This window comes from Dioscorea cayenensis, chromosome 14 (assembly GCF_009730915.1).
Source record: "Dioscorea cayenensis subsp. rotundata cultivar TDr96_F1 chromosome 14, TDr96_F1_v2_PseudoChromosome.rev07_lg8_w22 25.fasta, whole genome shotgun sequence".
Taxonomy (NCBI): Eukaryota; Viridiplantae; Streptophyta; class Magnoliopsida; order Dioscoreales; family Dioscoreaceae; genus Dioscorea; species Dioscorea cayenensis.
This window is the reverse complement of record NC_052484.1, coordinates 5,766,871-5,789,480: the sequence shown is the minus strand read 5'-3', so window position 1 is coordinate 5,789,480 and position 22,610 is coordinate 5,766,871. Positions and strand designations below refer to the sequence as shown.

General features: G+C 32.9%; 1 long non-coding RNA gene across 1 annotated transcript; it reads right to left on the bottom strand.

Moving 5' to 3' along the window:
- Nucleotides 1-2,820: 2,820 nt before the first annotated feature.
- Nucleotides 2,821-4,475, bottom strand: LOC120276461. The gene is made up of 3 exons (XR_005541249.1): nt 4,301-4,475; nt 4,169-4,226; nt 2,821-3,190 (listed from the first exon to the last, which is right to left on the bottom strand). It is a non-coding gene; the product is annotated as an uncharacterized LOC120276461 (long non-coding RNA).
- Nucleotides 4,476-22,610: the final 18,135 nt, after the last annotated feature.

Below are 22,610 nucleotides of genomic sequence, written 5' to 3'. Positions count from 1 at the left end.
TATCTTAGTATTTCTTGTGCAATTCTTTTATGCGGGTGATTATCAAGTACCCCATGTTGACTTTTTAATTGTTTATGCCTTGGCTCATTACAGAATTTGCAAAAAAACTTCCATGGCATCATGCTTCCAGTACAACATGCAACCATTTTTGCAAGCATCAATTTTAACCACAGGTAAACCCAATTCATTCATAGTTTTTCTATGATGGTAGTAATCAATCGGCATTGTGTTATCTGACAGAAGAATCTCCTTAATAGCGGTAACCATGGTATTGAAAGTAGCCTCAGACATATTAGCATCAAATTTGATAGATAACATCCTAGCAACGAAAGACAACTGAGAGTGATTCTCACAGCCCACATATAAGGGTTGATCGGCAGCTTTTAATACATCAAAAAATCTGTTAGATAATTGTCTTATTTCATCATTCTGTAAATCAGAAACTAGCCCATCTAATGGTGGTTGCACACTTGGACCAGCTTTGTCATAACAGTGAGATTCATCCATTGGTGGAACATGAGAACAAAGACAATCATATATCATCTTTTGATCCCAAGTCATCTGCTCACCCTCCTGTGCTATATGATCTGAAGTCTGAACATCAATCTCCTTAGCCTCTTCACTAATTGGGAATAATTCTTCACCATGACAAGTCCAATTCCAATAGCACTCTCTAAACCCCCAGCGATATAAATGCAAAAAGACATCATTTGGATGAAGGAATCGCATATTTTTGCACTTGAAACAGGGACACCTAATATTTTCCCCATTTTTATATGAGTCATCTTGATTAATTGCAAATTGAATAAATTCATCAACCCCCATAATGAATTCATTGGTCAATTCTTGTCTTCCTGGTAGATTCCGATTATACATCCACTGCCTTGTCAACATTTTTGTTCCTACAGCCATGGATTTTTTTTTTTATATTTTTATTAAACATTAGAAAAATATTGTGAACACAAATTCAATAGTCAGTGAATATAAATAGAACTATTCATGTTTGACAAATTTAACAAGAAAGTGATGGGCTTATGAAAGATCATCATCACATTGCAAACAAGAATTAAGTGCTAACCGGAGATTTCTGGAAAGTTTGCAAAGTGCTCAAGTGATGTATGGTAGGAATGACCTCAAAGAATAGGCTGATGCAGAAAGAACCCTGAAATTTCAAAAGCATTAAGTAATTAAATGAAGATATAACACAACTAGATAATGTTCAATAGATGGTGTGTGTGGGAAAACAACTTTGTTTAAACTTCATTATGACACTTCAAGCAAGAAACATTAAAGGATTTTGAGTAAAAATATATATATTAGCAAGGTAAAACAATAAGATTGAAAACTCTATAAAATAGTAGACCTCCCCAAATAGATATTTTTGTACCTAATATAAAATATTAGATGAAACTACAACTTTTATCACTTCGACCAATCTTCGTGAGTAAATATTAAAACATAAATTTTAATATTTAATGGCTTCATTAAAATCTTAACCAGATACTTTTTAGTGAGATAAAAATTACCAAAACATTGGTTTATTTATTTTTTATTATAAAAATGCAGCTATCAAGTTGGGCTTTACCTTAAGAGTGATGATTTTATTTTAAAAAGTGTGAAAATACACCAACAGGGAAAATTTTATTTTATTTTTTTTCTCTTAGTTAATATTATCCAAAGAATCACAAAGAAATTGACAAAATTAAATCACATTTCATTGTCAATATAATAACTTTGATAAAGATAACAAAAAGAACAGGAAATAAGGTGCCAGATATCCTTAAAAAAAGGATAAACTAATTCAAAATACACAGAAGTCAGCTCAAATTATAAAGGTTTAATATATTAATAAACAAAATGATTATCAAAATCCAAGAATACAAGAGTAATTAAATGAAAGCATAACATGAAAGTAATAGTTGCAGGTCCACGTGCATGAGTAGTTGGGTTAAAGAAATGTGCATTGGTTATGGCCAACAATATCCGATTCAAAATCCTGAACAGACAGATTTAGTCACGAATAAATAATACAATAAACACACACACACACACACACACACACACACACACACACACACACACACACACACACACACACACACACACACACATATATATATATAAACTGATCCAATTGTTCTGAATATCAATCAATGAGAGTAGTGGGTGACTACACAGTCATTTCAAGAAAAAAAAAGGAAATTCAACGTCCTAGTAACCAGAAAGCAAAATTTACAGCAACTTCACAATCAGGTCTACAGAAGAGTTATTTCAACTGGCAGATAAATACAGATGGTTGAATCCTCCTGTTGCAGTTTGTATGATAAATAGAGGTTGAATTATTATGAAACGACATTGCTGTAGGTTACAGGAGGGACAACTGACTTCATTTACATAAATCTATGAAAGTGCAAACCTCCAAGTGATGAACTCATCTGCATTCAACCTCAAAACATATCATTTTTTGGTTGAAAGCTAGATCACCAAAAGCGCACAGAACCATCAGAGGACAATAATAGAGCAAGTATTTGGTCTCACCTCAACCAAAAGTCACAAAAGATGAAATGGTGGGCACCTAATAGAACCAATAAAATTTGTCAAAATGATACTCAAGAAAACTAGCAGCCTTGCACAGAAAGACATTTGTTCCCTCATCTTATTCTTCCTGGGCATGCCCCAGGAAACACCAAAAATGATTTTAATCAAACAGAAAACTTTGAAAACAAAGCCAATCATCAAAACAATCTAACTATATGGTGAACACAGAAAATGGATTGCAAACTTAAATGCAGCAACAGTTCTTCAAAATTAATACAAGGATTATAAAGGTAAAAACTTGAGCTACTTGAAAAGGAATTATCAGTAACCATATCAAATATCACTTTCTTCAGGTTCCATTAACTGCAGCCCAAGTAGTGCAATGGATGAAAAATTGGCTCAGGGAGAAAAAATCATCTAAGCAATGCTCCAAATCATGAAGGATTGATCCAAATCCATCATTGAAAACAAAAGAAACTGGAGCAAACTAGTAGTATTAGAGGAACAAGTTAAGGACAAGTACCTGTAGCTATAACAACAATCAAGATTGTTAAGCTAGTTGTGATGGAAATGGCAAATATTGCAACCGATAAGGACCAAATATAAACTGCTGTTAAGCAGGCAAAGAAAAGGGCTAAAAACCCTCCAGCAGCTGCCAAAGATATGAGAAACGAGATGATAACAGCATTAAGAGTCGCAGCCAAAAGGAATAGTGTAAAAACTAGCAATCCTGTCAAAGCAATAAGTACGATAGTCCCAACCTGTCATAATTAAAGTAATCTTCCACTATTCTTGAGTTATAATTTATTTGTATAAGAAAGTCAAAGCTCATTATCCAGTATGGCAGAAAATAACATTGGGATGGCCACACAAATACAAAAAGGAAAAAATTAAAGGTGCTTGCGATAAAATATAACTAATAAAAAAACTTGAAACCCAAGGCAAAATTAAACTACAAAACAACAAAATGGAATAAAACATGATTTAAAGCAAACATAATGTTTGAGCTAATGAAGTTCATAAGAATGATAACTTATTCAGTAATATTTGATCAGTATAGCATCATTAAGTTTTCATTTTAAACAAAAAAAAAATGCTATCAACTTGATTTATGATGTTCTAACATGCCATGAGATGCCTACCAAAGCCCTTCTTCAATTTTTTAAAAAATTAAAGGTGAATAGGAGTGCTCTCTTAAAAGAAAAACAAAAAGACAGCTTGTGAAAATTAAAATAAATAAAATTGTACATGTGAAACCAAAACCATTTTAAGGTTACAATTATCCCCCCAAAACCTAAAAAATCATATAAATTAAACATCAATAATTATTGATTAATATCCAATTATCATTCTCTAGTTAGAAAATGAACAAGATTGACTTTAAGATCTGACAGTCAAGTAAACAAACACCATATCACTGGTTAAATTAATTTTCATATTACCAAGCATGACAGTGAATTCCATTAAGCATTAAAAGATTAAAAAAAAAAAATGTTCAATGTGTTAATTACAGTAATACGATCTGATCATGCAGATTCAAACAAACACAACCAATTAAAAAAATCAGAAACTCATAAAAATCACTAAGGAGATCAAATACCATGAAACAACATCATTTGTCAGGGATTACCTTGTAGAGAATGTGCAATTTTTCCCACTTCTCTTGAACCAATTTATATTGTAGAATTCTGTGAACAAATTAACAGATAATGATATGAGCAATCAGACAAACCAATAGAAACAAAACTTGGAGGGGGAATACCTCAGTGACTAATGAGAAGGATTTGGAACCTGACAGGCCGGTCAACCTAGAAAAGGACACTCGGAGATGCAAGCAAAGATTAAATCCTTTGGTGCTGCTCGGGTGTCTTCTCTCTCGCTCGCTCGCCAAATGGAGAGGGATTCGAGGCTTTGAAGAAGAAAGAAGCAAATAGCGAGATCCAGCAGGGAAGGAGGCAATGCCAACCGTGGAGGAAGCTTCAATGAGGGCTGGGGATTAGGGGTTGGTGAGCAAGATAGTTGGGGCCGGGGTCGGGAGCTCGAGGAGCAGCGTCCATGGTGAAGAAGAAGAGAGATTAGGGTTAGGGATTTACAGGGGAGAGAAGAAGAAGGAGAAAAGAAAAAGAAAAAGAAAAAGAAAGTAAGTCCATTGTTTTCTGGGCTTCGGATCCAAACATATATTATATTATATTAAAAGCAGTGTTTTCTTTTCACTTTTCACTCAAATATATATTATATTATATTAAAGTGAGTGTTTGAAAGTAAGTCAACACCAAACATTGTCATTCCATAATTGGAAAGGAAACAATTTGTTACTGTTGGTCTGAATATGATTATATATATATTTATTGATGTAAACTTCTCAGGGAACATCTACTACGAACCAATTCAAATGTTTTTAATATTTTTAATGCACGTAAATAGGGTTCACACGTAAACAATTTTTTGATAATTTCCCATCCATTTCTTAAGTCTTGACTCTTTCTATATGCATGTATTTTTTTTCCACAAAATTTAAAATTTTAGAAAATTGGGATTGTTGCTTTGACGCGCTTTCAAAATTTTTTTTTTTAAAGTTTGAAAAATATAATAATAAATTAACAAGACTGTGTACTGAAAAGACCGGGCACTTCTTTTCTTATACTTTTACCACCACATGCAATTATTTATGCCATGCTTAGGAAATAATTTGGAGATTAAATAGATAACAAGGGATTAGTGGAAGGATTAAAGAGGGTTTAGAGTTTGTTTGGTGTGAATTGTGTAAATTATTATATTTATATTTTTGGCCCTGAATTTGGTACGGTAATATTATATTAATATATTTATGTTTTTGGCACCGAATTTGACACGGTAAAATTATATTAATATATTTATGTTTTTGGCACCGTATTTGGGACGGTTTTAATATATTAATATATTATAATTTTGGCACAGTTTTTGGGATGGTTTAAATATATTAATAAATTTATAATTTTGGCACCGTTTTTGGGAAGGTTTTAATATATTAATATATTTATAATTTTGGCACTGTATTTGTCACGGTATTAATAATTTACTATATTTATATTTTGGCACGGTATTTGGTACAGTGTTAATATATTATTATATTTATATTTTTGGTACTGTATTTGGCACAGTTTTAGTATATTATTATATTTTATATTGTTGGCACGGTATTTGGCACCATCATAGTATATTATTATATATTATATTATTGACATGGTATTTGGCACTGAAGTAATATATTATTATATTTGGGGTTTTGGCACGGTATTTAGCACGGTCATAATATAATTATGTTTTTTAAAAATATGTTTGGCACTGCATTTGACACTGTTATTAAAAATTATTAAATTTATATATTTGGCACTGTATTAGGCACGGAATTAAAGACTATTTTTAAAAAAATTCACATATTTGACACGGTTTCTTAGTTCCGTATCAAATGCTGTAACAAATTTGTCACAATTTTGTTTCCGTGCCAATTTTACCATGCCGATTTGAAATTTTTCTTGTAGTGTTAATCTAAACAATCCACTAAACATTGTGAACATGATAAATAATAAAAGATTTTATTTTCTGAAGGAAGAGTTCGATTCAAAATTAAAGGAAATGATTAAATTAGTTGCAATCTATCAAGTGATAATTGACCCTTGAATTAAGTTCAATTCAAGGCAATAAAATGATGCATACATAGTAAGCAAAAGATGTTAAAAACAGAATGTTTACCTTGCCTAGCAGAAGCATGCCAGCACCAGCACCACGAACAATTGCATGTTCTAAGCCTCTATTAATCCTAAATATGAGAAAATCAAAGAATCAGGAGGAACCATAAAATCATAAAACATTGGTGAAGCTAGCTAGCTGAAAAAATAGAAAAACATAAAGTTACATGCATTTTACAGCAGGTCTCAACCAAGCACAACTTATCATCATATGGAAGTGTAGGTACTCGAAATACGTACACATTCCATCACCTCTTCAAAGTTTGTGGGGGTCGCTGGCTATACATCCTGACAATAGTTAAATTAACATAAACCATTAGCAAAAAGCATGAGATTATAGTGACACTAAAAATGATCATTCCTTATTAAGAAATTGATAGTTTCACATGCAATATCCCAACATCACCCTCAATTAGTTATAGGTTGCTTTCAAATAAACACACCTATAAGAATGGACAAACTTTTAATATGTAAAATTTGTTAGCACAGCCAAACTGGCTTCGGATTTGATTGCTCCATTAATGAAGGCTTTTCTAATTTATGATGACCACTACCTCAAGCAAGATTCATAGTCATTTAATTATTATCACCACAAGTTTAGACCATTCACATTATTTGCCCATACTTTAACAACTGTTAAATTACTTAGTTAATTACAATAGAAAAACAGTATAAATTGATACCATTATAGATCAGGTCAGTTCATATAAAAGAGAGCTTTGGCAATCCTATGGCCAGCAGGACTTTTTTAATCATGAACCTACTAGTCATTAAAATAGTGGTATCACCTTAGTAAACAATAAACATGAATGTAGATCCCTGTCATAGTTTAAAAGACACATTAGGAATCTGCAGACTTCCTAGTGCACACAACATACATAATTAAATGGCACTTTATTATGGAGTTAAAACTATTAGTGGCAAATATCTTACACTGAATTTCATGTCAGCTAAAAGATGCAAAAATTGAATAAATTTATTCCATTTCATTCACCAATATAAACATGATTTTACGATGTACACATGAGATATGTTCATGTTTATTTAAAAATAAATAAAGGAGACAAGATAAATAAGAAAAGATGTACCAAAATAAAGAGCTAAAAATCAATGGTTGTTCAACAATGCTTTGGCAAAGAAGACCCCCTTTGAACTCCAGAAAAAGACAGGCAAGTGAACTAAGCTTCTTTATATTATTTAGAGCAAGAAAATAATAATGACGCACAAGTAATGTTTTTCAGATTGCCTAGTGACTCTGACAGCTTCCCAGTGATGCTATTTGCTGTAAGGTCACTGAAAGAAATAACATTATTGTTGTAAACTTACAGAACATGGATGTCATGCAATATGCATGTTCAAAACAAGAAGAAAAATGAAACATATCCAGTAGCACAAAAGGCAATATGCAATATGCATGTTAGCTATATTCAACACAGCAAAACTATCACGCAACTATTAATTTGTATCACCGGCTCAATAGCATTTATATATAAGGGACCACCAAAAATATCAAGATCAGTAGTAATATTAATTTAGTCATCAACAATGGTATCTGATGTGCAGCATATATAGAGGTAACAACATTACCTTTTCTTCACATGAGTTTCAAAAACAATTTGTCTAGCTTCTCAAAGATTATCCACTTTACAATTAATGGTTTGAGTTTCACTCATTATCATATTTGGCTAGAAAATTAACTAGCTATTAATGTTCAATGAGTAGGAACCAGAATATAATCATTGATTATTAATTATCTGATAACTTAGAAATTGACATTTTTGGTAATACTAGTCTTTATATTTATTGATGAAATTTTTTTACTATGGCTCATATATTTGGTGATGACACAGAGCAACTACCCAGAAACCTAACATACAAATCAAAAGCACAAATCAAACATTCAAATCACATGGGTTGAGGAAAAATTTTGAATTTAATAAAAAAAAAAAAGCCAAATTCTCTTATAAAAAGAAACATAATCGCACCAAATGCACCAAAAATTGATCAAAAATCCAGAAAAAAGAAGCCACATACTCATTCAAACACAAAGAAATCATTCTAATAATATAAGAATAGGATCTTAATGAAGAAGCCCACTCAATCAACCCAAAATCATACATCCGATAAAAAACCACACCACAAAAAAACTTAAAAAAAAAATAAGAACTCAAATGAGATCAAGAACCCTAACCCTAAAAGACACTAAAAATTCCAAAAATGGCAACAAATCTCATAGAAAGAGAACACCACAAGAATCATAATAACAACTGAATCGATTGAGAGGAGTAATTATAAAAGAAAACATCACAGATCTGGAGAAGATCGACGAGAGCTTAACCAAGGGTTTTTGATTCTTCGAAGGAGCAAGAGAGAAGTGAGAGAGCGAGAAAGATAGCGAAGAGAAAAAAAAACAAGGTGTTTTTAAAGCGAAGCATATCATATCGTATTCGGGTTTGGTAGCTGAATTGAAACAAACCCGATCCGTTTGGGTTTATTTTTTTTTTTAGATGTAATATAGGTTTAAAGCTAGCTACATGACTTAGTTTATTTTTTGACCTGCTTGCGTGTGCTTATACATGATGCACACTGTCAAGCCCTATAAGCAGAAGGTGGACATATATTTATATATATATATATATATATAAATTTGGGACTAAAATAAACATGTTGACATAATGGACCTCTCATAAAGGTTTTCAGGTTGAACTTATTCTGAACTAATTTTGTACCAGTAGTTAAAATGGTTGTGGTTGGTAGGATGACTGCCCTATTAGATTTGTTTTTGGATTCTGAACTACTGTTGCAACAACAGTTAAAAATCAATCTTTTTTTAGTGTATCAATATATTTTGGATGGGAGAAATGAGGTTTCTATGGAGGATTTCTCTTGCATTTACCCACAAACCAAAACCTATCTTTTTGGATGGGAGATATATATTTTTTTATTATTAAAATTTATGACACATTTTGAGATGATAATTATAAGGGTAAATTACAAGATTAGTCACTAAACTATCCACCAGTTCCTATTTTGATCACTAAACAAAAAAAAAATTCTATTTTGGTCACTAATCTTTTAAATTGCTTTCAATTTGGTCACTGAAGCCAACGCCGTTAACGGCGATCTGACGTGGCTTAGCCATGTCAGCGAACTTACCCACATCAGCACCTATCTTAAAAAATCTATCTTCTTTCTTCTTCCCTTTTCCTCTTTCTTCATTCTTCCCCTTTCCTGTTTCTTTCTTCTTCTTTGCCCTCACTCCTTCAATTTTTTTTTGTAGGAGTCATCCTCTGTAATGCCCGAAAGCTATCAGATGGCCTTCCACAAGAAGAAAGTGCACCATCAGACACAGATTGATAATAAATAGGATATTGATCACTGTCCCTATTTCTTCCTTTATTGTGCAGAGAAAATGATGATTCATAAATGGGGAATCGATGAGTCCCTTGTGATAATCCACCTAAATGAGACCTGCAGTCTGAAAGCCTTGAAAATGGAGGGGAAAAACTATAATTTATTCTCCAATGGGGTACACCAGGGTCCCCAGAAAAAGTCCCTGCTAATTGAATTTGATCTCTCTCCAACTGACACAACTACAATTAATTTAGTGCTAATCAACACTGCAGACTCTATAATCCAGATGCCCAACCTTGCAAATCGACACCATCTATGTCTAAAAAAACAACGAGAAACCAATGACGACAAATTGCACAACTCTCACACAATTTATGCTTAATTCTTGTTTTATTACAGTTTTTGCGATTCAATGAACAACCTCCCTAAGAACACACACACAAATACGTAAAAAAATTAATTCTTTGGCCAAACAAAAAAATAAGAAAAAACACGAGTACATGCGAATGTCATTATGTAGAATAAGCAACACGGAATGCCATTATATTCTCGGGGCTCCTCATCCGGAAAGGTTGCCACTAGGGACGATTCTTACTTTATCGACCCGACTCCATGAAGGAAGGAAGATCAGTGGCAAGGTATTTGAAGGAGGAAAGGCAGGGAAGAAGAAAGAAAGGGGAAAGGGGAAGAAGAAAGAAAATAGGTTTTTTAAGATCGCTGATGTGGTTAAGTTCGCTGACATGGCTAAGCCACGTCAGATCGCCGTTAACGGCGTTGGCGTCAGTGACCAAATTGAAAGCAATTTAAAAGGTTAGTGACCAAAATAGAATTTTTTTTTGTTTAGTGATCAAAATAGGAACTGGTGGATAGTTTAGTGACTAATCTTGTAATTTACCCTAATTATAAAGATGAAAATAAGCATTCTAAATCAATGGCTACAACCATATTAAATATTTTAAAACTAGATTTCATGGAAAATTCACACATTCCTTTCTAGCCATATATTCCAGGTTATAGCCCTAATGAGTAAGTTGTCTACATCCCTTAGAGATGAATCAAGGTGGTACCTCCATGATCCCCACAGCTCTTGCAGTATAAGATTGGTTAGGAGATTGAATGTTTGAGTGAAAAAACCAAATACGCTCAAAGGAGTTGATAGGAGACGCAAGTGTATGCGTCGATCAAGTATTAATAGTGTACACTAAGGTAGGGTATTGATCCACAGTAAAAATTAGAGTACTAGTACTAATTCCTATCCTAAAAATTAACCCAAATGAAAATAGTGATGTGTGTAAACAAACTCAAAAGCAATAGCAAGGAAATAAAAGAAGTCTAGAAATCAGGGGGAGAAAGGATGCCTGGCCATAGTATCCCCCTAAGGTTTGTTAAGTATAGGATAAAGGTTGTATAAGCATGCAATCCTATTTGAACCGAGAGAAATCCTAAAATATACTAAACCTCTCTTGCAAGGGTGATTAGTAACTGATTCAGTATAGTGCTAATACATACACCCTACAATTGCTTTGCACTCTTTGAAATCTCACTATGGATTAATAAAAATTTCTAAAGTAGATAATCTTTCTTCCGAAGCGATTATCCCTAATCCCATACAGAATAGAAATGTTATTTCTCCTAAAATCTAACCCCTATGATTGCAAAGAGCATGAAAATAACTTGTTAATCTACTTGGAAGGATTGAGGGAGGAGAAATCTCAACTCCAAAGTACCCCATTGCTAGGCTTACTCACAATCCTCTTAAATTGCAGCATGCCTATGCTAGGTGGGTATTTTTACTCGTCACAAAGCACATCAAAAATGAGAACTAGAGCTTTCACCTCAATAGCAATCAAGCCATACAAAATACGCAATTGGATTCAAATAATATGGATTGCAATAGAGAAATAACTAAAGCATTAAGATCCACAACCTTGTTAACAAGAATGAAAGCCTAGAGTTCAACTATGCTCGAACATCTACAAAATTAGCCCTCCGTTAATGGAGGGCAAGCATCCAAATGATAAGGCATAAGAGAATAAAGCTAGACATGAAAACCCCTTTATCAATCGTGCTAGAAGATAATTGCCAGAGAACGCCCAAGGACCTTTCACGAACACCACCAAGCTAGTCTTGATGGCTACAATACTTCCTCTCCAAGATAGATAGGTTGAAGCATACTCCAAAGTATCCTCCACATCCATGGAGATTCACCCCTATTCTTCCCCTAAGCTTCGCTTTTGAATAGAATCAAAGATACCCTAAAAACCCTCATTAGGATTATTTATACTGTGCCGCTTAAGGGTTGCTTACGGGCAAAAGGATGTGGCCATAAGGAGCTGGGGATGATGGGGTAAGAGCTTTATGGGATCACTCATGAGTATTAATCCCATCAGTAAGTTCTTTCATATGCTGTTACGGTCCAACTTATCGCCATAAACGCTGGACCATAAACTTCTTTGTATGCCCCTTACGACTGCTCTTACAGGCGTATGCTCTACTCATAAACTCTTTTGGATGATCCTTATAGTCCGGCTTATGGGTGTAAGTACTTCTTGTAAGTCCCTCTGTGTAACTTTATGCTCTTCCTTACAGGCTTAAGTATGCTCGCAAGATTCTGTAGAAGAGATTTACGGCTGTAAGCCTGGCAGTAAGGTGCCCGTAAGTAGATCTGTTTGGCCCGTCCTTAGTCGATTGATGCAGAGAGAGCTCCATCTTCATATTTTTGGCTTTGGAATGCTTCTTTTGCCTCTCTCTCATCTTTAAGCACTACCCGAAGCCTGAGAATACAAAACACACCATGTTTAACATCGAATTTCAAAATATAACTCTAATACATGCCTAATGAGTGTATAAAATGATATAAAATAATAAACCATTGTACACTCATTAGGAGTAGAGAAGAAGAATGTGGTGGGTTGATTCAATTGCCATCTAGAATAATACATATGTGGTGGTTGGGAGTTGATTGCATCTTCCAGCCACTAGGTTTTCCAATGTGAGTATGTGATTATCCTAGGTTAGCAAGTTAAAAAGGTTGATCTTTTGGGGGTAGACACCTTTCAAAATCATATGCGTAGTTACACATAGTGTACTCCCATGGTTGAGAAATCTTAAAAATATTTGATAGTAAATTTACCATTTGTAGTTAGGCACCATATTTTACTATCTCGTGAAACTTGGGAATTGGGTAAGTCTTTGTTGAGCCTCTTATTGATCATAATGTCAACTCATAGTCGGGCTTGCAACAAATATAGCAGGTCTCAAATTATTCCAAGTGGCTGTGGAGTTTTTCTAAATAGCTCAGGCTAGATAAAAGGTAGGAAATCCCCAAGGTGAGTGGGTTTTAGTTGTCGCCATATTCCTCTTGACGCCATTTTACTTTGAACTCCTTGTGGGAAATTGTATGCTAGGGTATGATATTTTCTTTTGCTAGTTTGAATTGTGGGAAGTTCTTGTTGTGTTTGAAGTTTATGATTGGATCTTGTAGGATTGCATGGTATCTGATTTTCTTTTGACATAGCCATATGATACGAAGAGAATAAAGGATTTAGAAATTTGCATATATGATGATTTGGTGGGAAAAAATTATTAGAGTTGATCTCATATTTGGTTAAATATAAAGAAGTGTAGGGATTGTGACTTTCAGGATTTTGAATTGGGTTGGCTGAAATTATATCCCGAATTTAGAGACCTTAGAGATAGAATCTAAAGAAGTTTAAAACTAGAGAATTGTGGTATTTTTCCATAGCTACCCACTTGCAAAATTTTGAATTTATTATATTTGTATCCTAAGAGATATGGTCCTATAAATAGGTCTATCTCAAATGCTACTTTTGTAAATTACCTGAAGAATAAGTAGTACTTTTCATGACTTTGGAGGCATAATTAGCCAAAGTATTAAATACAAAAAATATTTTTTAGGCCTTAGCTACTTGTCTATAAAATATCTCTACAACGAGATGCGTATTTTTGGAGATATTCATGATTTTGTAAGACTAGCTTGGAATATAAATGTGCTAAAATTGGGTGAGAGTCATATTGATGCCATAATTTGAGGAATGCTAAGAATATTATGTAACTTGGTCACATTGTAGCTTGGAGAGTCTAAATTTAATTGAACTAGGAAACATAAGTTTTGGCAAGTTTAAGTATTGCTATAATAGGAAAAGCCCCGGGAGGTTAATGTGTGTTTGTCCCTGGCCCTTGCTTGTTTGTTGGGTAATGTTTGATGCTTTGAGTGGCAAGATAATGCTTTGAAGTTTTTGTCAAGCGAAATTTCATATAATTTGATTTTTTTTTTTTTTGTTTTCTTGAAACTAAGAAGAAGTTTTGATTGATACATATATGATTTCTTAAAGTGTTCAGTTGTATTGATTTTAGGGAATTAGCGGATAATCTAGAAAGTATTTATGTATTTGGTAAGGAGAAAGAAAACTCATCATTGTAATGTTATCTAGAAAAAGATGTAAAGGAGCATACCATAATGTTCTAGAAGATTTAGTCAATTTTTATGATTAGACTCTAAAAATTTGATTTAGGATAATTCAAGCAAATTTAAGGTTTGTGAATGTTTGATGATTGCTATGGTAATGATAATTCTATTACATTGTTGATGTTGATAAGGCAAAGGATATTTATTGAACCACCATTTCTGTTAAGGTTTTGATGTTGCTTTGAGTAATCAATTGTAAACTTGTGTAAATTACACCAGTGGTCTTTTACTTCCGTCTTAGTGTGGTTTTTAAAAGATGGGTTTGCTTAGTCTTTGGCATTTAGTTTTTAATTACAAGAAAATTGAGGGTGTTCTAATATTATTTTGGACTTGAGTATATGTACAATTTTATGTTCTCCCACATTTTTTAGAGATGCTTGATGGTTGTATAATTAGATCTATGATGATCATTTCAAGTGGTTTTGATTTATTGAGATCGTAGTAATGTGTTTGCTATAAAAAAGTGGGATCATGCGTATGTTGATTTTTTTTTCTTGACGAAATATTCTGCAAATTTTGACTTGTTTGAAATTATAATATTTAGCCTGGTTTTCGGACATAAAGTTATTTTGATATAAGTACATTTAGTCTCCTATTAACTAGGCACTAACCCTGTCACCGGGGGTTAAGCATTGATCATGTAAACATGAAAATCTTATAAGAAACTATAGTTTCACACTGTGCCATCGGAGAAAGAATATCGGTTTTTGGTAATCTGGCTTAGGTCACCGAGGGTAAACAAATGAGCTGTGATAATCTGACTTGAGTCACCTTGTTTAAATAAATGATCTTTGATATTTTGTTTCAGCCATAGTGATTGGGAGACATATATTTTTAATTGTTATTAAATTGTATGTTGTTGAAACACTTTGATTTTATAAACTATATCTTTGATAAATATTTGTACTATCTGATATGTTTTGCTTTTGTTTTTGAAGTTTTGAAATTTTGCATGATCCAATGTTTTTAGTTGGTTACTTACTAGGCTGTCAAGCTTATAATCTGGTTGCTATTTTTTTTTCTAGATCCCAAGTAAATAGTACAACAGACATCTTAGTGGGTTATCCAGAACTTATGCTCTTTATTTCAAAATTTGAGTTGTCATTCTGTTGGTGTGAGTATTTGAATTATGTATAGAACACCATCTTGTATTTGAAGCTGAAATTTTGAACTTTGTATTTTCTAATGTGTGACCAGCTTTGATGCCTTACATGCTTCAGGGTATATGCTGTGTTGGTATGCGGTCGTTTGTCAATGCACCAGGTTCGGTAGGCTGGGTTCGGGTATGACAAATTAAGATTAGCCCATTTATTAAACCAAAATAGGGTTGTAGTGCTATTTTGGGTATCTTCTATTTTGTGTTAAATTCCTCTAGGTTCAAAATGTGCCATCCCATTATTCCCAGGATTTGCAAAGCTACTTCCTATTAAGAGGGACTAATCTCACCTATGAAATGTAATTGCACTTACATATCATGTAATATAGTGTGCTAAAATCAAGGTTGTCAATCCACAAGAAACTATAGAGTACTAGTACTAATTCACAGTTCATCAATTAGCCTAAATGAAGTTGTAGGTATCAAATCTAAAGTAGAAGCTAAGAACTAAAGCAGAAATAAAATCAATGCAATTCAAGTATATAAGAAGGGTGTTCGGGCATAGATTTCCCCAAGGGTTTGATTAGGTTCTAGACAAGGTTATACTAGATTTAATAATATTGTTGTACCTAGAGAATTCCTAAATCATATTGCCCCCTTTCTCAAGTTGAACAATAACTAGTCCTATACGATGCTAATACAGACTACCCTATGATTGTATTATAGTTGGTGAACTCTACGTAGAGAAGACACTGATTCAATGAGTAGTCAATCCCTCTCTCAAGGCTAATTAACTCTAATCTCCTAGAAAGCTAGATTGCAATCTCTTTCTAATACTCACTCTCTACGATTGCATTACGATTAGAATCCTAATGCCAACTCACTTTGAAGAACCATGGGGAGAGAAATCTCAATCTTTGAGTACCCTATTTCTCAGTTGACTCGTGGTTCTCTTCAATTGTGGTGTGTCTATACTAAGTTGATGTCTTGATTTTTCACACAAGTACATCAATCATGAAACTCTCAGTTTTTGTTACAATAGAGTTCAAGACAAGTAATAACACACAATTGAATTCAACATTAAAATATGGCAATAGATCAATTGATACAAGCTTCAAGGTCAACTACTAATGTCATCAAAAAGTAAATTCTAGGTTCTATCCATGCCCAAACACCATGAAGTTTAGTTCTCCACTAGAGAAGAACAATCATACAATCCAATAAATATGAAGAAAGTAAATAAAATCAATAAAACTTCCTTTAACCCTTGCCGTTGAGGAGTGCCTGTGAATCTTCCACAAATGCCATTGAGAACTCTTCTTGACTACTCTAATGATGCCCTCCAAGTCACTGGATTGCTGGAGGAAGGCCTAAGATTCTTTGTTCTCTCCTTCCTCTGCTTGGCTACCAAAAAGTCCCTCAAAAACCCTCAATAATTTTTTTTATACCTAACCCCTTACGGATGACTTATTGACATAAGTACAAGGCCGTAAAAAGCAAGAGTTGGAGATGATGGGTTGCGTACCTTACAGGCATCTTACGACCATAGGCTCCGCTTGTAAGGTCTTCTGTCTTGGTATTAAGGTCAAGCTTACAGTTGTAAGTGCCGGACCGTAAGTTTCTCTGGATGATGGTTACGATCTCCTTTTCGGGTGTATGTTCTCCCCGTAAACTCCTCTAAATGAATCTTATGCACCAGCTTACATGCTTAAGTCCAGCAGTAAGGCTCTTTGTCTAGTAGTTATGCTCTTGCTTAGGAGCATAAGTATGGCAGCAAGGTTCTCTGAATTAGACTTAAGATCATAAGTGGTTGGTGTAAGGTGATATGTTTAGCCTGTTCTCTTGTTTATAATAACGAGATAGCTCTCTCTTCCCTATTTTGGTTGGAAATTGCTTCTTTTAGCTTCCTCCTGCTCATTATACATAGCTCGTGACTTGGAGTCAATTTTTTATACCATGTTAGGCATTGTCTTCCAAATGAATACTACAACTCATGCCAATTAATCATAGAAAATAGTATAAAAATATGTCTAATTTTGCACTTATTAGACTCTATGGCCATGCATGCAAATACAATTATTAAAAACATGCCTCTCTTAATTTTTATTATATAAAATGAAAAAAACCTTCTTTTCTCCAATTTATTGAGCCGAACCAAACCATGTTTTACAATGGCACTCCTCTCCCCACGTGCCTTATTTGTCACTTGGTGTTTGAGTTTGTTAATAATCTTTTTTTTCTCTTATCCTTCTACTACCTGAATAAGGAACCACTTTGTCACATATTCAAACTCACCCATTATCTTATATCTATGTACAGTGGCTGAAGGAGGTGTCCGAGAGGGAGATCAAAAGAGTGCTCAAGTACCCTTGGGACAGCCTATGATTGGGGATGGATCATAGTTAGATTTAGCCTGCCCAAAGTTCAAACTTTCTCATTGTTAGTGAGAATATAGCATTGTTGGTGAGAGTGTGTAGCTATATGATGTATAGCCTTGGCCTCCCCATTATTTAAAATATTCAAATTGTCCTCCCTAAGACTTAGTGTTAAGATCCTCCACTGCCTATGATATTTGTATATAATAATAATAATAATAATAATAATAATAATAATAATAATATGATATGCAAATCATGATTTGATCAAAAGACTCAATGTTTAGATTCTATCATACTAGGTTACTTCATCCAGTTGAAATTTATTCCAATGATTTTCTTGTATAAGATCTTCAAGTCATAAAAAAGCAACTTCACATCCACATTCATGATGTTAGAAGAAGTTTGAATTTTTTTGAATGTCATAATCTTATAAATCATGTCATTATCTTATTGATTACTACAATATTCTACATTTACAGCTACAGCTTCGTAGCCACAAAAGATATTTCCATAGAAAAAATATTACAATTATAAAAAAAAAAGGAGAGAGCATTTGTAGCTATCTATAATTTGATTGGGTTGTTGAGTTACAAAGAATATTCATTCATAGCAAATCCTTCAATTTTATTTCAATATCTTAATATTGTGGCAATAACCAAACTTTTAGCCACTATTTTTTAGCCACATTATAATGTTATAGCAAGATACTTTTTAGCAACAAATAAAATAGTGTCCAATATTAATATATAGCTAAAAAATTATGTATATATGTATTGCAAATAATAAATTTTAAATATAATTTGTTACAAGTATATCCCATAGTTAAATGCATACAAGTTAGAGACTACAAGAAAAAGTGAAATGGTACTAAACTATGGCCATATTTCAGAATAAATACTAAACTTCAATTTGTTTCTTTTTGGATACCACACTTTAATTCCATTTCAACGTGAGGGTACCTGTTATTTCCCGGTGAAAACTTGTCGACGTGGGCGCTGGAGATGACATGGCGAGGCTTTGACAGGTCAGATGCTCACGTAGAGTTGCCAGCTGTTATTTTTTAATCTACCTCACAACATTTAGTCCACATCACCCGCCACATCATCATCCCTCCCTTCTTCTTCTTTGCCCTTTCTTCTCCTGGTTCTTGTTCTTCTTATTCTTCTTCTCTTCTTCTTGTGCTGTAAAGTTGTAAAATTTCGGAACAAAACCTATGAGCTAATTAAAATGAACAACAATAAAATGTGTTTTTTTTTCTTATGGTGAAAAGTTGTAGATTTTATAAACATGTGCCTCCTTATTATGAATGTGTAGCTCTTACAAATTTTGGAACATATTTTCCTTGTCATGAATAGAAATTTTTGGAACATGTATTTTTGCAGGACGTTTAATTATGGCTTCTACATCAACATGTTCATATTAATACATGTTTTGCCATCCAGGTTCCAATATTATTTTTGCATAATTGAATAGGATTCATAAATGATTTCTTAAAATATCATACCAACAATTTAAGAAATTGGATTCAGTATTCTCAGGTGGTGATGTAGAGAGAGAGAGAGAGAGAGAGAGAGAGAGAGAGAGAGAGAGAGAGAGGGTGAGGTTTAGGGCTTAGCAATCCTCTAAACAGGTTAATGGTTCAGCAACTTCACTCAATTGTAAATGTTATGATGGCTCAACCGAGATTAGTTGATAATGTATTTCTAATTAAATGGCTAACACATGGTTCAAGAAGAAATAGAAGAAGAGGAAAAGAAGAAGAAGAAGATGAAGAGAAGAAGAAGCCGAAGAAGAAGAAGAAGAACAACAACAACAACAAAAAAGAAGAAGAAGAAAAACAAGAGCCAGAAGAAGAGAGGGATGATGTGGTGGGTGATGTGGACTAAATGTTGTGAGGTGGATTAAAAAATAACAACTAATAACTCCACTTGAGCATCTGACCTGTCAAAGCCTCGCCATGTCATCTTTCTGGCGTCCACGTCTACAAGTTTTCCCCATAAAATAACAGGTACCCTCACGTTAAAATAGAATTTAAGTGTCGTATCCAAAAGAAACAAATTGATGTTCGGTATCTATTCTGAAATATAGCAATAGTTTAGTACCTTTCAAGATTATTACCCCAAATTCATGAATACAAGTTACAATTTAAATTGTTATAGCTATAACTATTTTTAAATATTTTCATCAAATATGATCTATTTAAAAAAAGAAAAAGAAAAAAAAATTTAATGAACCAAACTATTCTATAATTAATTAGCATCAATAATTTAAAAAAAATCAATTTTTAAGAAATATTAATTGGAGCATTTGTAATGAATCCTGTTAGGATATAGATTGAACCATTTCCACTCTCTACACAATCTAAATATTCGACTAATTTGTTATAATTACTTATATTATAGCCTTTATATAATTCATTATAGATTTTCTATACATACTATTAAATGTATAATCTACTCCGAGAGTGTTTCAAGGAATAATTTTAATATTTTTATAACATTTAAGTTTTTATTTATATTATTGATAATATTAATAATTAAAAAATATTAATTACACCTAATTATTTATGTAATAAATGTCCATAAGACCTTTCAAATCCAAGGTATAAAATAGTTTCTATGGTATGAGTAGTTTAATTATATTATTTTATATATGATATTTCCTTAAAATTTCTCACAAAATTTTAAAAACTCCTATGCGAAGCCGGGGATAGTATATAATTAAAGTTTGCTACAATCATTAATTTTCTAATTTTTTTAAATGGATTTTATATTTGATACTTCAACTAAATTAAGTCCAAAATTTTTACTTTAAATCTCATATCCGGGGTTATAAAAATGGAATTCTCTTACTGTAATTTTATATTATTTTGATCATAAACCAATTAAAATTTTTTAATTTATACATTTTAGTAACTTATTTTATTTTTATTCTTGAGTTAGTGTCTAACTAATTTGAAGGTGACAAAACAACGACAACAACAACAATAGCAATAATAATAATAATAATAATAATAATAATAATAATAATAATAATAATATCAGTGTCATACTGCCTCTATTACAACTCTTGATGGGAACTCGATGAGCAGCTATTCATCCTGAGAGGTGCTAGTAAAGTCGGAGTTGTGCAACCTCATCAACAAAGTATACTGCATATAGTTCTGGCTCCGAGCTCATCTAAGAGCTGGATCTGTATTTGTGTAATTTAGATGAGTGGAGGTCCAAATTAGCATATTTAAACTTTTAGGTTATTTTAGTGACTAATTATGAACTTTCACAAACTTATGCCTTTATGAATATTCACATAATTAAAGGCTAAATGTTATTAATTTAGTGGCTAAAGTTAATATTTAGATATAATTTGAGATTAATTACGTGCTTTAAACTTTTTGTTTTTTTAATAACTATCTAAATCTCTTCCCTAACATACATACATGCATGCGCATAGTGGCGGAACCAAGGGGATGGGGGTAAGCGGGGTTTCAACCCCCCACGGCACCAGAATGACCGCCGTTATATGCTAGTCTCACAGAAGTTTGTCCAAGGAGAAAGGCTGAAAGCCCTCCTCAAGCAAAAGAATTTCAATGGAGCTCTTTGGCATCTCGGCGTCGCTCCGTTGGACCGTCGCTTGCTGGCTCAACCGCGGCTCCGGTCTAGTCACCAGCTCTGTCATGTGCTTTACTTCTTTATGTGATGAGATGATCTCTTGAAAGATTGAGTGCCAGACTAGCTATTTCTATATGAGAGGATGTATATGATGAAACTACCCTTAAATGTTGGTGATTTGGTAGGGATATTTTGATCAAGCTGATTTTAGCAGCTGTGGAATGATGTAGTGGTGACACGTATTTGGTGGCATGGGAAGTAGGTAAGCCTGAGGATAAGCCTATAATAAGGATGGAAAATAATAGTAATAATTATAAAAAGATAAATTATTCATAAATGCATTTAAATTTTTTTTTTTGAATATTTTATTTTTGAATGTGTTCTTTTTAATATGTGACTTAAAAAATAATTCAAATAAGTCATTTTGAAAATTAGCGATACTATTTTTTACCGAGAATAATGCTATTTTGGCCAAATTAATATGCCGAATTGGTAGTCTGAATAACTTGGATACCAAGTTGACTTTCATGTCAGCATCCACATTATTCTTTATCTTATCTCTTTTTTAGAAAAGATTTAATTTTTTTTTATAATCTAAACCCTTGTTTTATAATTTTTAAAATTTAAATATTTATCCTAAACTCTAAACCCCGATACCCTAAAATCTTAAGCCCAAATATTATAAAATCTTTAACCCTAAATCCTAAATCCTAAATCCTAAACCCTAAATCGTAAATTAAAAATTATTTATCTTTATCAAACCCTAAAAACTAATTTAGGGTTTAGGATTTAGGATTTATATTTTTTGAATTTTGGGCAAAAGATTTTATAATATTTGGGTTTAAGATTTTAGTGTATTAGGGTTTACCGTTTAGGATAAATTTTTAAATTTAAAAAATTATAAAGCAATGGTTTAGATTATAAAAAAAAATTAAATCTTTTCTAAAAAAATAGATAGATAAAGAATGACGTGGATGCTGACATGGATGCCAATTTGGCATCTATGTCGTTCAGACTACCAATTCGGCCTATCAATTCGACCTAAATAGCATTACTCTTCGGTAATTACTCTTTGAAAATAAAGTGATGGAACCCTCAGACTCCCTTATAGGGAATTTCAACCTTGGTTATGAGATGGAATTTCACTCTTTCATTTTGATATAGTTTTTATTATCCATTTTGTTATAAAATAGAATTGTTAGTGATTTATTCCAGTATGTTATTATGGTTGTTGACGCGACTGAAGCATTGTGCAAAAAAAGAGACCAAATTTAGTAACATCACCATAGATTGGTTGAGTAACTGGAGAGAGTAGAGATAACAAGTGGTAGAGGAAAAAAAATCTAGAATCCAGCTTAGCAAGATCAGAGAATCTCATTGCACTGCCATTCTCTGATTAATCTCAATGTGGAATTCAGT